We start from the raw sequence: 17698 nt of genomic DNA, 5'->3' as shown, positions 1-17698 counted from the left end.
GCCCCTCCCTGAGCAGGACTGAAACTCCTGGGCCACATCCCTGGTGGGTATGAGCAAAGCAGCCGGGTGAAAAGAAAACTTGGAGATGCTGGGGATTGAACCCAGGGCCTCATACATGCAAAGCATGCGCTCTCCCACTGAGCTACATCCCCAGATGGGGCCTGTTTGTGATGGGTTCCCCTCAGAGCCCTCCTCTTTCCAGAGCATCCGGGGGCCTAACAGCAGCATGGGGGACACATTCCCCTGCTCCGAGGGCCAAACCTCCTGTCCTGGAGGTTGCTGATTCCTATGGGTCACTTTGCAGCAGGGCCAGATTTTATGTGTTGGGGAGAAAGCATGTGGGCCCTCGACTCACGGTGCAGAGATACACTCAGCCCTCTCCCCTGCATTGGCTGGGTGATGCTGCCACCCCCTGCTGAAAGGTAACGGTGGTGGGGGGCGCTGTCAGAAGCTCAACACCTGATCCTGGTGGAAGAAATGGTGTGGGAAGCTCCAGGTGTTCCTAGGATCTGCTATTTCCACCTGCCTGTAAAGTCCAGCTTTCCCCAGCGCATTCACTGCGGTGCAATCGGGTCACTCTTTCCATGGCCGACAGCAAAGAATCGCTCCCAGTTTCCCTTCTATCTGCAGCATGATTAGCCTACGTCGGTGGTTAACGAGGTGGATCTAGTTGTAGATTGTTATTCATGCCCCCCCTGGACAATTCACACCGTCCCTTTCCTGCTCAAATCCCCAGCACCTCAGTGATCCCGGTAGCAGGGGTTGGGATTTCCCTGAGGCCCTGAGATTCTCAGGGTCCTTTTTTCCCTCCACCTGGAGTAAACTCGGCTTTTCCCATCCCAGACATTCCATGAAATTGCAACAGCAGCATAAAGAAAGAGGGGAGGGAACATCTCCGAGCCAGGGCTGGATGTGCCCAGGGCCCCCTGCTTCTCCGTTGTTTCCGTCACAGAAGAGGCAGGTTCCATGGAATTTGACGCCCTGCTTTGCACAAGGGACAGAGAAAGATCTTGCTGTTCCTGCATCTGTGCAAAGAAAATTGTCCTTCTGTATGAGAGAGAGGCAGGAAATGGCCCCATGGTGGGACAATATCCTCAGGATTAAGTGCAAAGGACTCAGGCTGAGAACTGATTTAACTCCACTCATCTCATTTGACTCCACTCATTAAAAAAATTGTCTTGCATATAGAGATTGCAAACTTGTGACATTAATCCAGACTCTGAGGGTTTGGGCTGCTTTAACTCTTGGAAAAAACATGAACTTGATTCCAAGAAGGGAGAGAGGAGAAGCCTCAAGCTGCCTTTGGTCCAAGGCTGGTGTCTCCTGGACGGTGGGAAACATCCTTCACAGCTGCCAGGGGATAGATGGCAACTGGTGACGTACCAGGGCTGGGATGAAAGGGGAATGTTGCAGGGACTTTACCATACAGGCCCCATCCTGCTTCTCAGACCGCACAGGAGAGTATCTAGAGAAGGGCGAGTCATTTCTCAGCTGCATTCTCAGGAGAAGTCGGTGGCTGCCCTTGACCAGACACCCAGGAGAGGAACCACGGCAGTTCTGCAGAGACATCTGGTTGCCAGAGGATCCAGCTAGGAGAGGGAGCGCTGGGGGATCTGCAGTTTTTGCAGAGCGGGAGGAGGGCCAGACCAATGGGGCTATCTCAGGAGTCACAAGTGGCTTTGCCAGTGCGGAGGCTGTAGGTCACATGTTGGGGGTAGGGTGGGGCATTAGGAACTCCAGGATGTGGGGCTGGTTAAAATGGAACTGCACAAAAAACCTCCCCCTTTGCTCCTGCTAAAGGCCCTACTTTGGCCTGTCCCCGTTTCATGAAAGTCTCCATCTCTACCCGGGCTCTCAGAAACCCCCTCTCTCCTTTGGGTATTTTCATGGCTTCTTCCTTTTTTTCATGGTCTTGTACAAATATTTTTGCCATTGAAATGACCAAGTACATTTAAACTGAGAAAAACAATCAAGCAACACATCTGTATCTCCTGCACCAGGCATGGCGCCGTGTCTGAATTTTTCTACCGAAAAGTCCAGGCAGGCGGCGTCACCCCTACATTTACTTCACATCAGGCCCAGAACTTGCACCCAGCAGCTCTCGGGGCTGCGGGACAGAACAGAGCTTCACTGGCAGCAGCGAGGGGGGAACGGGTGGGACGGAGCTGTCTGGGGAATGTTTTAATCCTTGTCTATGTTTCGGAGGATTAAATCAATGCAGCTTCCACTTCTCCGTCTCTCCCAAGGAAATAACATTTCTGTGCCAGTTTCAGAGTAGCAGCCGTGTTAGTCTGTATTCGCAAAAAAGAAAAGGTGCCACAAGTACTCCTTTTCTTGTTTCTGTGCAAGGCCCCCAAACCTTTTAACAGTAAGAAGTGAAATGAAATGGCCACACGATAGCATCAGAACCTAAGACATGAGAAGCCATGTTCTTGTTGAATGAGCATTGAAGCTGAAAAGGGAGGTGTTTTTTCTTTGACTCCTAGGCCCCCCGCACTCTAATCCACTTGACACCCCTTTCCTCCCACAGCCAGGAATAGAACTCAGGAGTCATGACAACTAGCCCCCCTACTCTAGCCCACTAGCCCCTTCTCCCTGGGACAAAGGAGAAGGTCTGAGACCCCTGCACTGTCCGCTCGCCTCCCTGCTTGTGCTGCACTTGAAACCCAATGGGGTTTCCTTGGGCAGTTTTGGATCTTGCTCCCAGGAAGGGTGTAATTTTAGGTGGAGGTCCCAAATAGTGCAATGAACCAGCCAGAAGGGGCAGCAGGTATCGGTGTAGGAGCTATTGAAATAATCTTAGCAACGTACATCAGGGAAACAGTTATTAATGAAGTGTCAATAAAAGGTCAGAATGGGATAGTGTCAGTGTCACATTAGAGGGTGCTGTGATGGTTTTCAATTTGTCATCCAAACCTAGCTAACACCTAGCACATGTTTTAACCTCTTCTTCTCTTACCGTTGCTCATTATCAGAGAAGGGGGGAGAGAGTGAGCAATAGAAACAGAGACCTAGTGACTGAAGCAAACATTTATTTGCTCTTTGCTTGGCTCTGTCAGTTATCCGGGTACAAACTCATCCACCACCATGCATCCGATGAAGTGAGCTGTAGCTCACGAAAGCTTATGCTCAAATAAATTTGTTAGTCTCTAAGGTGCCACAAGTCCTCCTTTTCTTCTATCCACCACCCACTGTCTCTGCCGGGCTCAATGGGCAGGAAGAGCTCAGCTGTCAACGGGACTTGGGGAGCTCGGGACATTACTGTGAGCTGCTTGAACGTTTAGGTGAAAACCGCCTAAACATGGAAACAAGCTCAAGGCAGCTGTAACTCATCTTGCATCTGTGGCAGTTGAAGCTACAAGGCAGCGTACTAAGTACAACGTTTAAACTTAGGTTTGACCTCAGAGGATTAAACAAATGTGTCTGTGTAAAGAGGAGAGTCGCGCTCAATCTCTTCTCACCATCAATGTGCAAACCAGGAACCTGTTGCTTTCCATTCCTGATGTTGTGTCACCATCATGTGGCCATTCTCTCTCAGTCCCTTTAATTAAAAAATTGTTGGTTTTTTTCATAGAAACAATATTTTCCTCATAGAGACGCAGGAGCAGATTAATCTACAAAGGGAAGGTGATTCCAAGGCAGTTCTGGAGGGAGAAGTGAACATTTACAGCATCACTAAATTATTTTGTTGTGCCTCACAGAGAGAGAGAAAATAAACCTATTAATCTGAGCTACAGACACACTCACAGCATGAAATACACAATTTTATGTTCAATGAGTTGTGTTCATTTAAATAATATGAAAAATATGTTTTGGGCAATGCATGAAAACGTCATGGCATTGAACAACCCACTTGATATAATTAATGTACTACATGATATTTGAAGAAGTTAAGAAAGATGTGCTTATAAATTAACGTGTTGTGCCATTTACACATGCACGAGACACAGCAGAAACTGAATTATTTGAGCGACTAAAATTTCCACTTTCTCACAGCATTTTAATTCTCAAGGTTGTTTTAATTTGCTTATTTTTTTGGAGCTAGAAATGGGGATAGAAAACACTGAAGTCAGTGGAATTACCACAGTGAGGGATTAGTCTCATTATTTGTCAATAACAAGAGCCTTTGTTAACACAGAGTTAACTTTGACTGTGAGTATGCCTTACCCTTCCAGAAACTGAGTTCAGTAAAACTCAAACTCTGGAAAAACAGGGAATGCAGAGCGATGTTACATGCCTAGATAACCTTAACTCTGCCCTCTAGAAGAGAATCCTTGATCGCATATGAGAACAAAGAAAAGTTTGGGGACAAATTACAGCTACTTCCCAAGAGTTTGTTTCTTCTGTAATTAATTGATCCTGGCCCCATCACATGATCCTGGCCTGGTATCTGGCTGTGGAATTTATAATTTACTATTTTTATCCCAGCATATTTAAAAGAGAAACTGCTTTACAAAAGCTCCCTTATTTTTGGTTATACAAACAGCCCACTTCCCCACCTATTTCAAGAAGATGGAATTTTCCTGACCCACAGGGAACTTAAAATAACACGCTCAAGATCACACATTCCTTAGGAGAAAATGAAGGGAGAAAAAAACAAAAACAAAAACCACCAAACCATTGCTGTTTCTACCCAAATGATCAATGGGATCAGAAAGTGACACTGTGCAATTAATTATCGGGTACTACACTAACTATGCAGTTAGTTAGATGCAGCCACAACCAGCTCTATGGTTGGTAAACTTACAGAGACTCTGCTCCTGATCATGAACTAGAGGCACATTGCCTTTAAACAGCTGCCATTTGAATGCATCTGACAGTCACAAGGAACAACGATCTGTGTTAAAGGAAGGTTGCCATTTATTAGAGCCCCAATTTATATTGTGTGCACAAAGAGAGGATTGAATGTGTAATAGGTAGTTTGGTAAATCTTGGTTATTTTATTTTATTTTTGTAGCAGACTCCTATCCACCTCCAGTAGAGTTTTCAGTCCCAATGGCAACTTACTTACCAAATGTAATACAAACGAGTCCATTCCTCCCAAGTGGATGTGGTTCTTGTTCTTCTACACATTGTAGACCATGGAAACCAAGGACCTGCAAATGTGCCTTCAAGTGCCTTTGATTCATTGATGAAAACATAAACTAGACACTCAGAGGATTGGAACTGATTTCAGCTGAGGGACCTGTTTGCTTGGGTTTTATGCATTTGCACAGGAAAACATCGAGGGTTTCCATTCATTTCAGGCATCCCTATTCAGTGGAACTTCTGAACATAATGGAAATGGATACGCACTTATTTTGTTAAAGGAACAGGCTTGTAAGGGGGCACTTGGATTTGAACCAAGGGCCACTTGAGCTGCAGTCAAACACGCTCCCCCTGAGCTATACCCCCACGGCATTTGCATAGGCAAGTCAGTGATCTTAAGGATTTTGAAGACAGGCCCTGCCTCAGAGAGCTCCTTTTCCATTCCCAGACCATGGGTGGTTTTAAAAATGGGGTTTGATTAAACTTTATATATACATGTAGACCCCACAGCTTGCACACCCACTGACACAGCTACCATCTCTCGGGGAAGTGGATTAACTACACACATGGGACAGCTCTCTCCCATCCCCTTAGAGCATCTTCATTATTCATAACCTACTGAATGGACAGTAACCAATTTCTCAAATATTGCTGAGTCTGCATTCAATATGGGTAACTGGTTGTCACAGAGTGTGGGGGAGTCTGGGCCCTGCACCCCTCTTCCTGGGATTCACCGTGACTCTCAGCCAGCCAGTAAAATGGAAGGTTTATTGGACAATAGGAACACAGCCTAAAACAGAGCTTGTGGGTACAACCAGAACCCCTCAGTCAAGTCCTTCTGGGGGGCAGGGAGCTTAGACCCCAGCCTTGGGGTTCCCGGCGTTCGACCACCCAGCCCAAAACTGAAAACAACACCCCACCCCCCAGTCTCACTCCTTCTTCCCCCAGCTCCTCCTCCAGCCTTTGTCCAGTTTCCTGGGCAAAAAGGTAGAAGCATTGAAAGCAGATCAACAGTAACCAATCTATCAAATATTCCTGCGTCTGCATTCAATATGGGTAACTGGTGATATTGGGCTGCATTAGGAGGAACGTTGCCGGCAGATCGAGGGAAGTGATTATTCCCTTCTATTCAGCACTGGTGAGGCCACACCTGGAGCATTGTGTACAGTTTTTGGCTCCCCCCACTGCAGAAAAAATTGGAGAGACTCCAGGGGAGGGCAACGAAAATGATTAGGGGACTGGAGCACGACTTATGACGAGAGGCTGAGGGAACAGGGATTGTTTAGTCTGCAGAAGAGAAGAGTGAGGGGGGATTTGATAGCTGCTTTCAACTACCTGAAAGGGGGTTTCAAAGAGGATGGATCCAGATTGTTCTCAGTGGTGGCAGATGACAGAACAAGGAGTAATGGTCTCAAGTTGCAGTGGGGGAGGTTTAGGTTGGATATTAGGAAAAACTTTTTCACAAGGAGGGTGGTGAAGCGCTGGAATGGGTTCCCTAGGGAGGTGGTGGAATCTCCTTCCTGAGAGGTGTATAAGGCCTGGCTTGACAAAGCCCTGCCTGGGATGATTTAGTTGGGGATTGGTCCTGCTTTGAGCAGGGGGTTGGACTAGATACCTCCTGAGGTCCCTTCCAACGCTGATCGAGGGTTAGAATAACATTTCATAACAAACGGTCGGTTGAGTTAAGTGCAAATCCCTGTCGTAATCTTCCCCTGTCCAGTAGCCACAGAGGACGTTCCAAGCGTTGGATTCGAGCTGCTGAGTCAGCTTCCTGCAATGAGTTTCAGCTTTCCCAGAGGTAATTTGTGAGGGCTCGCTGTTTTCGGATGTTCTTGTTTAATTCCCATCCATCCAATTCAAATGAGTCTGAAATTACTCATAGCAACAATCTTTCACCTACTTTGGTAAACTGAGAAGAGTTATCAAGCGTTGCGCTGAGATACCAGTCAGTGGGGAACAGAGTGATAGTCATTTGTAAACCAGTTGCATTAAGAACCACAAGTCTCTGGATGGGGGTAGACCACCATGGGAATGGGGGTGTCACAGACAATTTGGAGGGAGGTGGCAGAGTAAGGGGTGCAAGAGGTTTAATTAGGGCACATTTTCCCTTGGTCCCAAAAGGGGCAGCATGACATGCCCAATTAAAAGGGGGTGTCACGCCTGAAGAATTTATAATATCCACCAAAATAACAGTAATAACAAGACAAACACAGAACACAATTTTTTGTTGCGACAGTGGACCCTTGGTGTGCTGGGTTGTTCTTCCACTGGTGCCAGCTTGCCCATAAAGTGTCTGAAAACAAAATGAACATTCCCCAGCCCCTTAGTGGGGACAGATTATTGCCTAAAAATACCCCTTTCTTTTTACAATTTGTTTGCTGACTGCAGGAAAACAGAAGAATTACCTTTATTTTTTGTTTGGGTTTGTTTTATACGAAGGATACTTGCTGCATAGACAGGCCTACTTTGCCTAGGTATGTAACCACGGTCTGTTCCTGAAGTCTTTCCCCCAGCTCGTCACTAGATGTGAGGGGGGAAGCTCATTTAGACCTTCCTTACACTTAGTATTTAAATCTCCTTATTGTCCCTACCTCTGCTGGCCTTAGATTTCTCCTCCTGTCCCTTTTTTGGCAGCTCAGATGAGGTGATTGAGTGGTTCAGATGATAAACTGCTAATCCATTGTGTTTTGCATGCATGGGTTTGAATCCCATCCTCATCACGTGCATTTAGTCTTCTCCCCTTCTTTACAAACAACCCTCTCCCCTTTGGTACAATGACAGACCAAGCCACATTGCTTCCTGTAAACAAAAACCTTCTCAGGAACTCGGACCTCCCTTGCTTTCAATAAAATATGTCTAAATCCCAGATTTCTTAAAAGAACTCTGTGTTTCTGAGGTAACATCCTCATAATCTCCCCCAAACACCCTGGGACCTGCCCAAATAATTAAAATGCCCCAGTTCTCAGCAAAGCCACGACAGTGACCCACAGCTAGAGTGTCTAGACCAAGCTGTTCTGAAGGAAGCAACTCAAACATTTTCTCTCTGCTTCCCTTGGCAAGGTCTGAGTGGGAAAACAAAATCCCCCAAATGGAAAATTTTCTGCTGAGAAACCAATACTAGTATGGTTGGGGACTTTGATTTGAATGGATTATTATTATTGTCAAGGTTCCTTCCCCAGTCTGGACTCTGGGGTACAGATGTGGGGACCCGCATGAAAGACCCCCCTAAGCTTATTTCTACCAGCTTAGGTTAAAAACTTCCCCAAGGCACAAAATCTTTGCCCTTGGACTAGGGTATGCTGCCACCACCAAGTGCTTTAACAAAGAACCATGGAAAAGGACCACTTGGAGTTCCTCTTCCCCCAGCTATCCCCCCAAGCCCTTACACCCCCTTTCCTGGGGAGGCTTGAGAATAAACAAGTTGAGCACAGACCAGCTTGGGTTTCTTAGGACCCTAAAAACCCAATCAGATTCTTAAAAAAACAGAACTTTATTAAAAAGAAAAGGAGTACTTGTGGCACCTTAGAGACTAACAAATTTATTTGTTACTTGTTATTAGTCTCTAAGGTGCCACAAGTACTCCTTTTCTTTTTGCGAATACAGACTAACACGGCTGCTACTCTGAAACCTGTCAGAACTTTATTAGAAGAACAAAACAAAGATAAAAGAAACACTCTGAAAGATTGGAATGGAAGATAATCTCACAGGCAATCAGATTCAAAACATAGAGAATCCCTCTAGGCAAAACCTTAAGTTACAAAAAGACACAAAAACAGGAATACACATTCCCTCCAGCACAGCGAATTTACAAGCCAAAACAAAGAAAACCTAATGCATTTTCTAGCTAGATTACTTACTAACTTTATAGAAGTTGGAGAGCTTGCATCCTTGATCTGTTCCCAGCAAAGGTATCACACAGACAGACAAAAGCCTTTCCCCCCCTCCAGATTTGAAAGTATCTTGTCCCCTCATTGGTCATTTTGGGTCAGGTGCCAGTCAGGTTACCTGAGCTTCTTAACCCTTTACAGGTGAAAGGATTTTGCCTCTGGCTAGGAGGGATTTTATAGCACTGTATACAGAAACGTGGTTACCCTTCCCTTTATTTTGTGACAATTATTCTCTTCTGATCTCTGAATTATTTCAGTTCAGTCTTTTCCTCCGGATGTGTTGCCAGGTGTTGAATTGTGGGGGCAAGAGGCCAAGTCATGACGTCTCTTCCCCTCTTTCGTAGTTTCTTCCAACTTGCTAGGAAGTTCCTTTGCTATGATGTGAGTCAAGCAGTGTCCATTGTCTCTGGGCTATCTTGGAGAAGTCTGCATTGTATACGGTTTGTGGGATAGACCTTGGGAGTGTGGATACATTTAATGGGCCAGCAGCTAGTCTGGCTACTCCGTTGTCACACCTGAAAGGCTGGTGGTGGGCATTTCTCAGCCTCATAACATATGTTAGTAATGCACACAGAGCAAAACTTCATAATTCCCAGACAATGCTAGCACACACAATCCAACAAGATATTAATGTTCAACAAATCACGACTTTTGAAATGATACCTCACCAGGCCGACTTCATACAAACCATGTCATCCTTATACGACAGTGGTGACTATGGGGCTTCCAAGGTGCTGCTTTGAGCGCAGCCTGCCACACCTGGGCTGACAATGCAATGGAGACGTACCCTTAGAGTCCATCTCTCCCTGGATAAAGATGGCAGCAGGGCTGGCCTGGGTCACCTGACGTGGGCTCCTGGAGCTCAAGCTGTGGGGCTCAAAAATGGGGTGCAGATATTTGTGTTCACGCTGAAGCCTGGGTTCGGAAACCCTCACCCCTCGGGGGGGCTTCAGAGGTTGGGCTCAAGCCCATCTGTCTCCACTGTCATTTTATAGCCCTGCAGCCCCAGCTCCAGAAGCCTGAGCCAGCCGCCCCGGGCTCTGAGACAGGTGCCCTGGGTGTTTTAATCGCTGTGTAGACATAACGTTAGGATACATCTACAGTGCAATGAACCCCCCACGGCTGGCCTGTGTCACATTATTGAGGGTCATGCGGCTTGGGCTGTAAAGGTGCAGAGCGCGTGTCTCGATTCAGGCTCAGTATCCTGCTCTAGGAGCCCAGAAGGTTGGGAGCGAGTTTAGGAAGTGGAAATGGTAAAAGCATCAAGAAGTGTTACCCTGGACTGAATGGCACTTCTCCATTGGTCTGTCTGCTTTGGGGCAGGGACAAAAACACGTCCTGCGGCATTCGTTATTTCAAAGGGGGGTTTAGGATTTTCATTCTCAGACACGGTGCACACAGCAGGCCGCAACGCTCGGGGTAAACTAAATGAGCCACCCACAGATTTTGGCAGCCCCAGTGATCCATTTGGTGTGAGAGCTCAGACCTGCCCCTGTCCCAGAGGGAGGGGGTCGTCCGCAAGGGGACTGCACCACTGACCTACCAGCGCTTAACACCCAAACTTTCAGAAACTCTATTATCAGTGCCTGGGCGTGTAATTGAAATGATAAGAACAGTACAGTCTCAGACCAAAGGTCCACCTATCTCTGTATTTTGTCTTCTGACAGCAGCCAATACCAGGTGCCCCAAAAGCCACTCAACAAGGCACCACTGGGAGTTGAACCCAGGATCTCCTGTTTACAAGACAGGTGCTTTAGCCAGCTAAGCCATGGTGCCCATCTCTGCCCAGCGTATGGTGTCTGCCCACAACTGACTCTCTGCCAACCCCCACCGCGGCCGGACGAGCGTTGCTTGTGTTGGGGTTCTGTAAAGCCGAGGAGCAGGTGAAGTTTTGCTCCCCAGGTGTGTGTGTGATTCTTTGGACAGGTCTAGGCTACAAAATTAAGTCGGTGTAGCCTGCGCCCACTTCCCTTTGCCCCTCCCCTGAGACTTGCCCTGCCTACCGCTTGCACCTCCCTGCCCCTCCCCGGAGACCCCCCCTGCCCGCCGCCCGCACCTCCCTGCCCCTCTCCTGAGACCCTCCCTGCCCGCCGCCCGCACCTCCCTGCCCTTCCCCTGAGACCCCCCTCCCCGCTGCCCGCACCTCCCTGCCCTTCCCCTGAGACCCCCCTGCCCGCCGCCCGCACCTCCCTGCCCCTCCCCTGAGACCCCCCCTGCCCGCCGCCCGCACCTCCCTGCCCCTCCCCTGAGACCCACCCTGCCCGCCGCCTGCACCTGCATTCAGGCAACATCTGGGCCCGCAGAACAAGGCATGAGAAGAAGCCAGTAGCTCTGAGCAGGAAAATAGCCGCTAAAATGCTGGCTAGTGTTGCCAGGATTCCCAGACATGCCACCATCCCATGTCCACGAATATTCATAGAAGGTGGTGTCTGCAGTAGAGACCAAAAACGCAGAGAAAAGCCCTCCAAAGTTTTAAGCTGCCAAGACCCAGACTGTGGTCAAGATCAGAAGCTAAGCCCTGGATTTGAACTATCAGCCCATTGCTATGTATGTAGATGCTCAACCACTCAACTATACTCTCAACAAAGAGCTCTAGATATAGCTCAGACTAGAGATGGGCTTGAACCTGGGGCTTAGCAAACTTGATATGTATACAAGCATTTCAGTGTAGACATCTCGGCTCAGGCTGAGTACTGGGCTGTGGGACCCCACAAACTTGGGAGGGAGTTTCGCAAGCGAAAAAGGTAAAACTCCAGGGGAGTATTACCCTGGACTCACTGGCAGTTCTCCATTGGTCTGTCTGCTTTGGGGCAGGGACAATAACACGTCCCGCTGCATTCGTTATTTCAAAGGGTGATTTAGGATTTTCATTCTCAAAGATGGTGCACAAAGCAGGACTCAACCCTGGGTGTAAACTCAATGAGTTGCACACAGATTCTAGCAGCTACAATGAGCCATTTGGTGTGAGAGCTCAGACCTGCCCTTGTCCTAGGGAGAGGGGGTCAGCTGCGAGGGGACTGGACCACTGACCTATCAGCTCTTAACACCCAAACTTTCAGTAACTCTCTTATCAGTGCCTGTGAGTGTAATTTAAACCATAAAAACAGCCATACTGGGCTAGACCAAAGGCCCATCTAGCTCTCTATCTTGTTTTCTGATAGTAGCCAATATCAGGTGCCCCAAAAGCCACTCAAGAAGGCACCACAGGGAGTTGAACCCAGGATCTCCTGTTTACGAAACAGGTGCTTTAGCCAGCTAAGCCATGGTGCCTGCCCGTGGCTAAGACATGGTGTCTGCCCATCCCTGACTCCCTGCCAAACCCCACCTGGGCCTGACAAGCTTTGCTTGTGTTTGACTTCTGCAAAGCAGAGAAGCAGGTGAAGGTTTCCTTGCAAGCTGGGTGTGTGTGTGTGAATCCTTGGTCAGGTCTGCACTACCCAGTTATTTCAGCATCGTTATATTGCTCAGGCATGTGAAAAACACGCTACGATCCCTCGGTCGGCAGCTTTTGGCTGGTGCACACAATGCGATGCCACGTCTGGCGACAAATCTGCCCTGTTTTGGCGACAAAATAAAACCACCTCGACGAGAGGCCTAGAGCTTTTTGCAGTGAACTTAAAGCAACAACGTGTCCGTGTAAATGTTGCCAGTCACTATATCACCATTACTGACCTCCGCCAGTATCCCACAATGCCCGCCGTGAACTCGCCTGCCCTGCATTCCTGCTACAGAGGCTGGGTCCCTCCCCTTTCATCGCTCCGGGAAGTTGTGACGGCTGAGCCTCCGGCTCCGCTCCAGCAGCCAGGAGCAAATCACCGCCGTGGGATCCTGCCCTCTCCCGCACTGCGAACACAGAGCAGGGGTGACGGATGCTTCCTCACAGTGGGGGGGGCCCACTGACATCCAAACTGTGGCACCCCCATGATGCCCCTTTCCCCAAGGACCTGCACTCGTGCCACCCCTTCTCCCTGAGGCCCCAACCCTACCCCGCTTCCTCTCCCTGGGGCCCTGCCCCATGCCGTCCCCCCAAGGCCACACCCACAGAACGCCTCTTCCCCCCAAGACTCCACCTTGTCCCCCCCTCCATCTTTCGCTCTTAAGGCTGGTAAAAAGTGGCGGGGCCATGGCCCTCTAAACCCCCCTTGTGCTGCACCCCTGCACAGAGCCAGGCAGGCAGCAGCATGTGTGTGTGTATGTGACAGAGTCAGCTGTGCTGGGCTGATCCAGTGAGAGAAGCAGGGACTGATGTCGGGGTTGTCCCCCTCCCCCTGCCTCGGTACTGGGGTGTCCCCCTTCCCCTGCCTCAGGACTGGTTGCTTCCAGCAGCTGTCTGAACTTAGAGACAGTGTCCCGACACACTCATTCTTCCCCAACAGACACACGCCCCCAACACACACACACTGCCTCTGCTCACACACACATTCTGTCACACACGCTCTGCCACGCCACGCACACTGCAGCTGAAAAGCAGCCGGCAATCCAGTCGGATGCCCATGGAGCAATGGGATAGAGACACCTGCATCATGTGATGCTTGTGCCGGCCCATGCGCCATTGCAAGCCCTTCCCAAAGCACCCTGCGGCCAGTTGCACAGTGCCATAGCGACCCACAGTGCACTGCTCTCCGGGGCGAAGCAAGAGTTGCTAGAGTGGATGACACAAGGAGCCTAGTATTTCATTAAAACACTTCAACTAAAGCCGCATAACTCAGTAGTGTAGACATAGCCTGAGAGTGAGACAAGACCTAGCTCCTGTTGACACAAAGGATGCTCAGGCACTGAAACAAAAGAGCCACAAGCTCCTCTGTAGTTGACAGGATTTGAACCTGTGCAAGGAGACCCCCCCCCCCAATGGATTTCTAGTCCGTCACCATAACCACTTGGCTTATGCAGGTTTCTCATGATGCTCTAGTTCTGTTCTCACTGAGTGATCGTTTCCAGCTGTTTCCTCACACCAGCTGCCACAGCACACTCACGGCTGTGCCGTGTGTAAGTGTGTCCATGGCTGAACAGCAAGAATTCCTGCCCAGTTCCCTTCTGGCTGGAGCACGATGAGAGTGTGTTTGTGGTTAATGACGTTGCTGTAGATTGTTGTCCATTTCCTGCCTCGATAATCCAGACAGTCCCTTTCCCGTCATATCCCCAGTACAGCAGGGATGGCAATAGCAGGGGGCAGGTTTTCTGTGGGGCACAGAGCTTTGCCAAGGGGGTCGGTGGCTCCTTTCTTTCCTCACCCTGGAGCAAACTCAGCTTTTCATTCCATCCTTAATGTTTCATGGAATAACAACAGCAGCATGAAGAAAGAGGTCAGCAGGGTGGGTCTCAGGGGAGGGTCAGGGAGGTGCAGGCGGCGGGCAGGGGGGGTCTCAGGGGAGGGTCAGGGAGGTGCGGGCGGCGGGCAGGGGGGGTCTCAGGGGAGGGGCAGGGAGGTGTGGGCGGTGGGCAGGGAGGGACTCAGGGGAGGGGCAGGAAGGTGCGGGCGGCGGGCAGGGGGGTCTCAGGGGAGGGGCAGGGAGGTGCGGGCGGCGGGCAGAGGGGTCTCAGGGGAGGGGCAGGGAGGTGCGGGCGGCGGGCAGGGGGGGTCTCAGGGGAGGGGCAGGGAGGTGCGGGCAGCGGGGAGGGGGGTCTCAGGGGAAGGGCAGGGAGGTGCGGGCGGCGGGCAGGGAGGGTCTCAGGAGAGGGGCAGGGAGGTGCGGGCGGCGGGCAGGGTGGGTCTCAGGGGAGGGGCAGGGAGGTGCGGGCGGCGGGCAGGGGGGGTCTCAGGGGAGGGGCAGGGAGGTGCGGGCGGCGGGCAGGGGGGTCTCAGGGGAAGGGCAGGGAGGTGCGGGCAGCGGGGAGGGGGGTCTCAGGGGAAGGGCAGGGAGGTGCGGGCGGCGGGCAGGGAGGGTCTCAGGAGAGGGGCAGGGAGGTGCGGGCGGCGGGCAGGGGGGGTCTCCGGGGAGGGGCAGGGAGGTGCAAGCGGTAGGCAGGGCAAGTCTCAGGGGAGGGGCAAAGGGAAGTGGGCGCAGGCTACACCGACTTAATTTTGTAGCCTAGACCTGTCCAAAGAATCACACACACACCTGGGGAGCAAAACTTCACCTGCTCCTCGGCTTTACAGAACCCCAACACAAGCAACGCTCGTCCGGCCGCGGTGGGGGTTGGCAGAGAGTCAGTTGTGGGCAGACACCATACGCTGGGCAGAGATGGGCACCATGGCTTAGCTGGCTAAAGCACCTGTCTTGTAAACAGGAGATCCTGGGTTCAACTCCCAGTGGTGCCTTGTTGAGTGGCTTTTGGGGCACCTGGTATTGGCTGCTGTCAGAAGACAAAATACAGAGATAGGTGGACCTTTGGTCTGAGACTGTACTGTTCTTATCATTTCAATTACACGCCCAGGCACTGATAATAGAGTTTCTGAAAGTTTGGGTGTTAAGCGCTGGTAGGTCAGTGGTGCAGTCCCCTTGCGGACGACCCCCTCCCTCTGGGACAGGGGCAGGTCTGAGCTCTCACACCAAATGGATCACTGGGGCTGCCAAAATCTGTGGGTGGCTCATTTAGTTTACCCCGAGCGTTGCGGCCTGCTGTGTGCACCGTGTCTGAGAATGAAAATCCTAAACCCCCCTTTGAAATAACGAATGCCGCAGGACGTGTTTTTGTCCCTGCCCCAAAGCAGACAGACCAATGGAGAAGTGCCATTCAGTCCAGGGTAACACTTCTTGATGCTTTTACCATTTCCACTTCCTAAACTCGCTCCCAACCTTCTGGGCTCCTAGAGCAGGATACTGAGCCTGAATCGAGACACGCGCACTGCACCTTTACAGCCCAAGCCGCATGACCCTCAATAATGTGACACAGGCCAGCCGTGGGGGATTCATTGCACTGTAGACGTAACGCTATGTCTGCACTGCAATTAAAACACCCAGGGCACCCGTCTCAGAGCCCGGGGCGGCTGGCTCAGCCTTCTGGGGCTGGGGCTGCAGGGCTATAAAATGACAGTGGAGACAGATGGGCTTGAGCCCAACCTCTGAGGCCCCCCGAGGGGTGAAGGTTTCCGAACGCAGGCTTCAGCGTGAACACCTGTATCTGCACCCCATTTTTGAGCCCCACAGCTTGAGCTCCAGGAGCCCACGTCAGATGACCCAGGCTGCCCATAGCTCCCGCATGAGCTCGTTCTCTTTGACCTGCTTCTGCCGTTATTTCAGAACCAGCAGGAGGGGGACTGTGTCCCTGTCACTTCGCCAGCCGTAGAACAGACTCTGTCTGCATCCCATCTTTGATTAATCCCAACTTTTAGTGTATTCCTAGTGTGATACTTTCCCAGTGCTCTGCCTCATTCTAACATTCTGGTCAGAGACGGAAAACGGGGAGGAATGGACTAGTTTGTACGTCATTTGGTAACTTGCCATAGTATGTGATTGAAAACTCTGCTGGAGGTGGGCAGGAGCCTGTTACAAACATAAAATAGCTAAGCTTTGCCAAACTACCGGCTACACATTCAAACCTTCCTGGCAGTAGCAGCCGTGTTAGTCTGTATCCGCAAAAAGAAAAGGAGGACCTGTGGCACCTTAGAGACTAACACATTTATGTGAGCATAAGCTTTCGGGAGCTACAGCTCACTTCATGGGATGCATTCGGTGGAAAATACAGTAGGGAGATTTTATATTTGTTAGTCTCTAAGGTGCCACAAGTACTCCCTTTCTTTTTACAATAGAAATGGCAATTTTCCTTGAACACAGATCATTGTTTTCTGTAACTTCCAGAGGCATTAAAATAGCAGCTGTTTAAAGGTAATGTACTTTTATTTCATGATCAGCAGCAGAGTGTGTAAATTTACCACCCATCAAGCTGCTTGTTCTGCATCTAACTAATTGCAGGGCTTGACGTACCATTCAGTAACATTAACGCTCTGTTAACAAAGCCTTTGGTGCGTGACAAATAATGAGACTTATCCCTTACTGCTGTAATTCCACTGACTCCAGTGTTCTCTTTCCCCATTTCTGGTTCCAAGAAAATAAAGAAATTAAAACAACCTTCAGAACTAAAATGCCAGGAGAACGTGAAACGTTGGTAGCTCAAATAATTCAGTTTCTTCTATGTCTTGTGCGTGTGTAAAAAGCACAACATATGAATTTATAAGCACATCTTAACCTCTTTAAATATCATGGAGGACATTAACTATATCAAGTGGGTTGTTCAATGCCAGGAGGTTTTCATGCACCGCCCAGAACATATTTTTAATATTATTTAAATGCACCTAACTCCTTGAACATAAAGTTGTTTATTTCATTCCTGTGAAGTGTGCTGGTAGCTCAAATAATTGAGTTTATTGTCACTCTGTGTGTGTGTGTGTGTGTGTGTGTGTGTGTGTGTGTGTGAGGTACAACACAATAATTTAGTAATGCTGAAAATGTTCCCTTCTCCCTCCAGAACTGCCTCAGAATCACCTTCCCTTTGTAGATCAATCTACTCCTGTGTCTGGATGAGGAAAATATGGTTTCTATGAAAAAAAAAAAAAGCGTTGTTTATTTAAAAGGACTGACCACACGATGGAGACACAACACCAGGAACGCAAAGCAACAGGCTCCTGCTTTGCACTTTGACGGTGACACGGGATGGGACTCAACCCCCCTCTGTTAACAGACACATGTATTTAATTTTCTGCGGCCAAACATATGAGCGCCCAACCTCCCTCCTACCCTCCCTTTTCCCAGGGGTAAACTTCCCTTTCTGTGGTTTACGCTCCATAGATGGCTGGGTCTGCTTGAAGGCATCAGCTCAAGACACCACCTGACCCAGAGTGTTCA

General features: G+C 49.7%; 2 protein-coding genes and 5 non-coding genes across 60 annotated transcripts in view; 2 read left to right on the top strand and 5 right to left on the bottom strand.

Moving 5' to 3' along the window:
- LOC119849376 (zinc finger protein 420-like) overlaps positions 1–17698 on the bottom strand; it is a 3142523-nt gene that overhangs the window by 932831 nt on the left and 2191994 nt on the right. The window lies entirely within an intron of this gene.
- Positions 1–17698, top strand: part of LOC119849403 (zinc finger protein 501-like) — a 1099011-nt gene that overhangs the window by 1044410 nt on the left and 36903 nt on the right. The gene's annotated exons all lie outside the window — the stretch shown is intronic.
- TRNAA-UGC lies at positions 81–152 on the bottom strand. The gene has a single exon. It is a non-coding gene; the product is annotated as a tRNA-Ala (tRNA).
- On the bottom strand, positions 5323–5394 carry TRNAC-GCA. Its single transcript has one exon. It is a non-coding gene; the product is annotated as a tRNA-Cys (tRNA).
- TRNAT-UGU lies at positions 10618–10691 on the bottom strand. Its single transcript has one exon. It is a non-coding gene; the product is annotated as a tRNA-Thr (tRNA).
- On the bottom strand, positions 12112–12185 carry TRNAT-CGU. Its single transcript has one exon. It is a non-coding gene; the product is annotated as a tRNA-Thr (tRNA).
- On the top strand, positions 15101–15174 carry TRNAT-UGU. The gene has a single exon. It is a non-coding gene; the product is annotated as a tRNA-Thr (tRNA).

Source organism: Dermochelys coriacea, chromosome 28, assembly GCF_009764565.3.
Source record: "Dermochelys coriacea isolate rDerCor1 chromosome 28, rDerCor1.pri.v4, whole genome shotgun sequence".
Lineage (NCBI taxonomy): Eukaryota > Metazoa > Chordata > Testudines > Dermochelyidae > Dermochelys > Dermochelys coriacea.
This window is presented reverse-complemented; position numbering and strand designations above follow the sequence as displayed.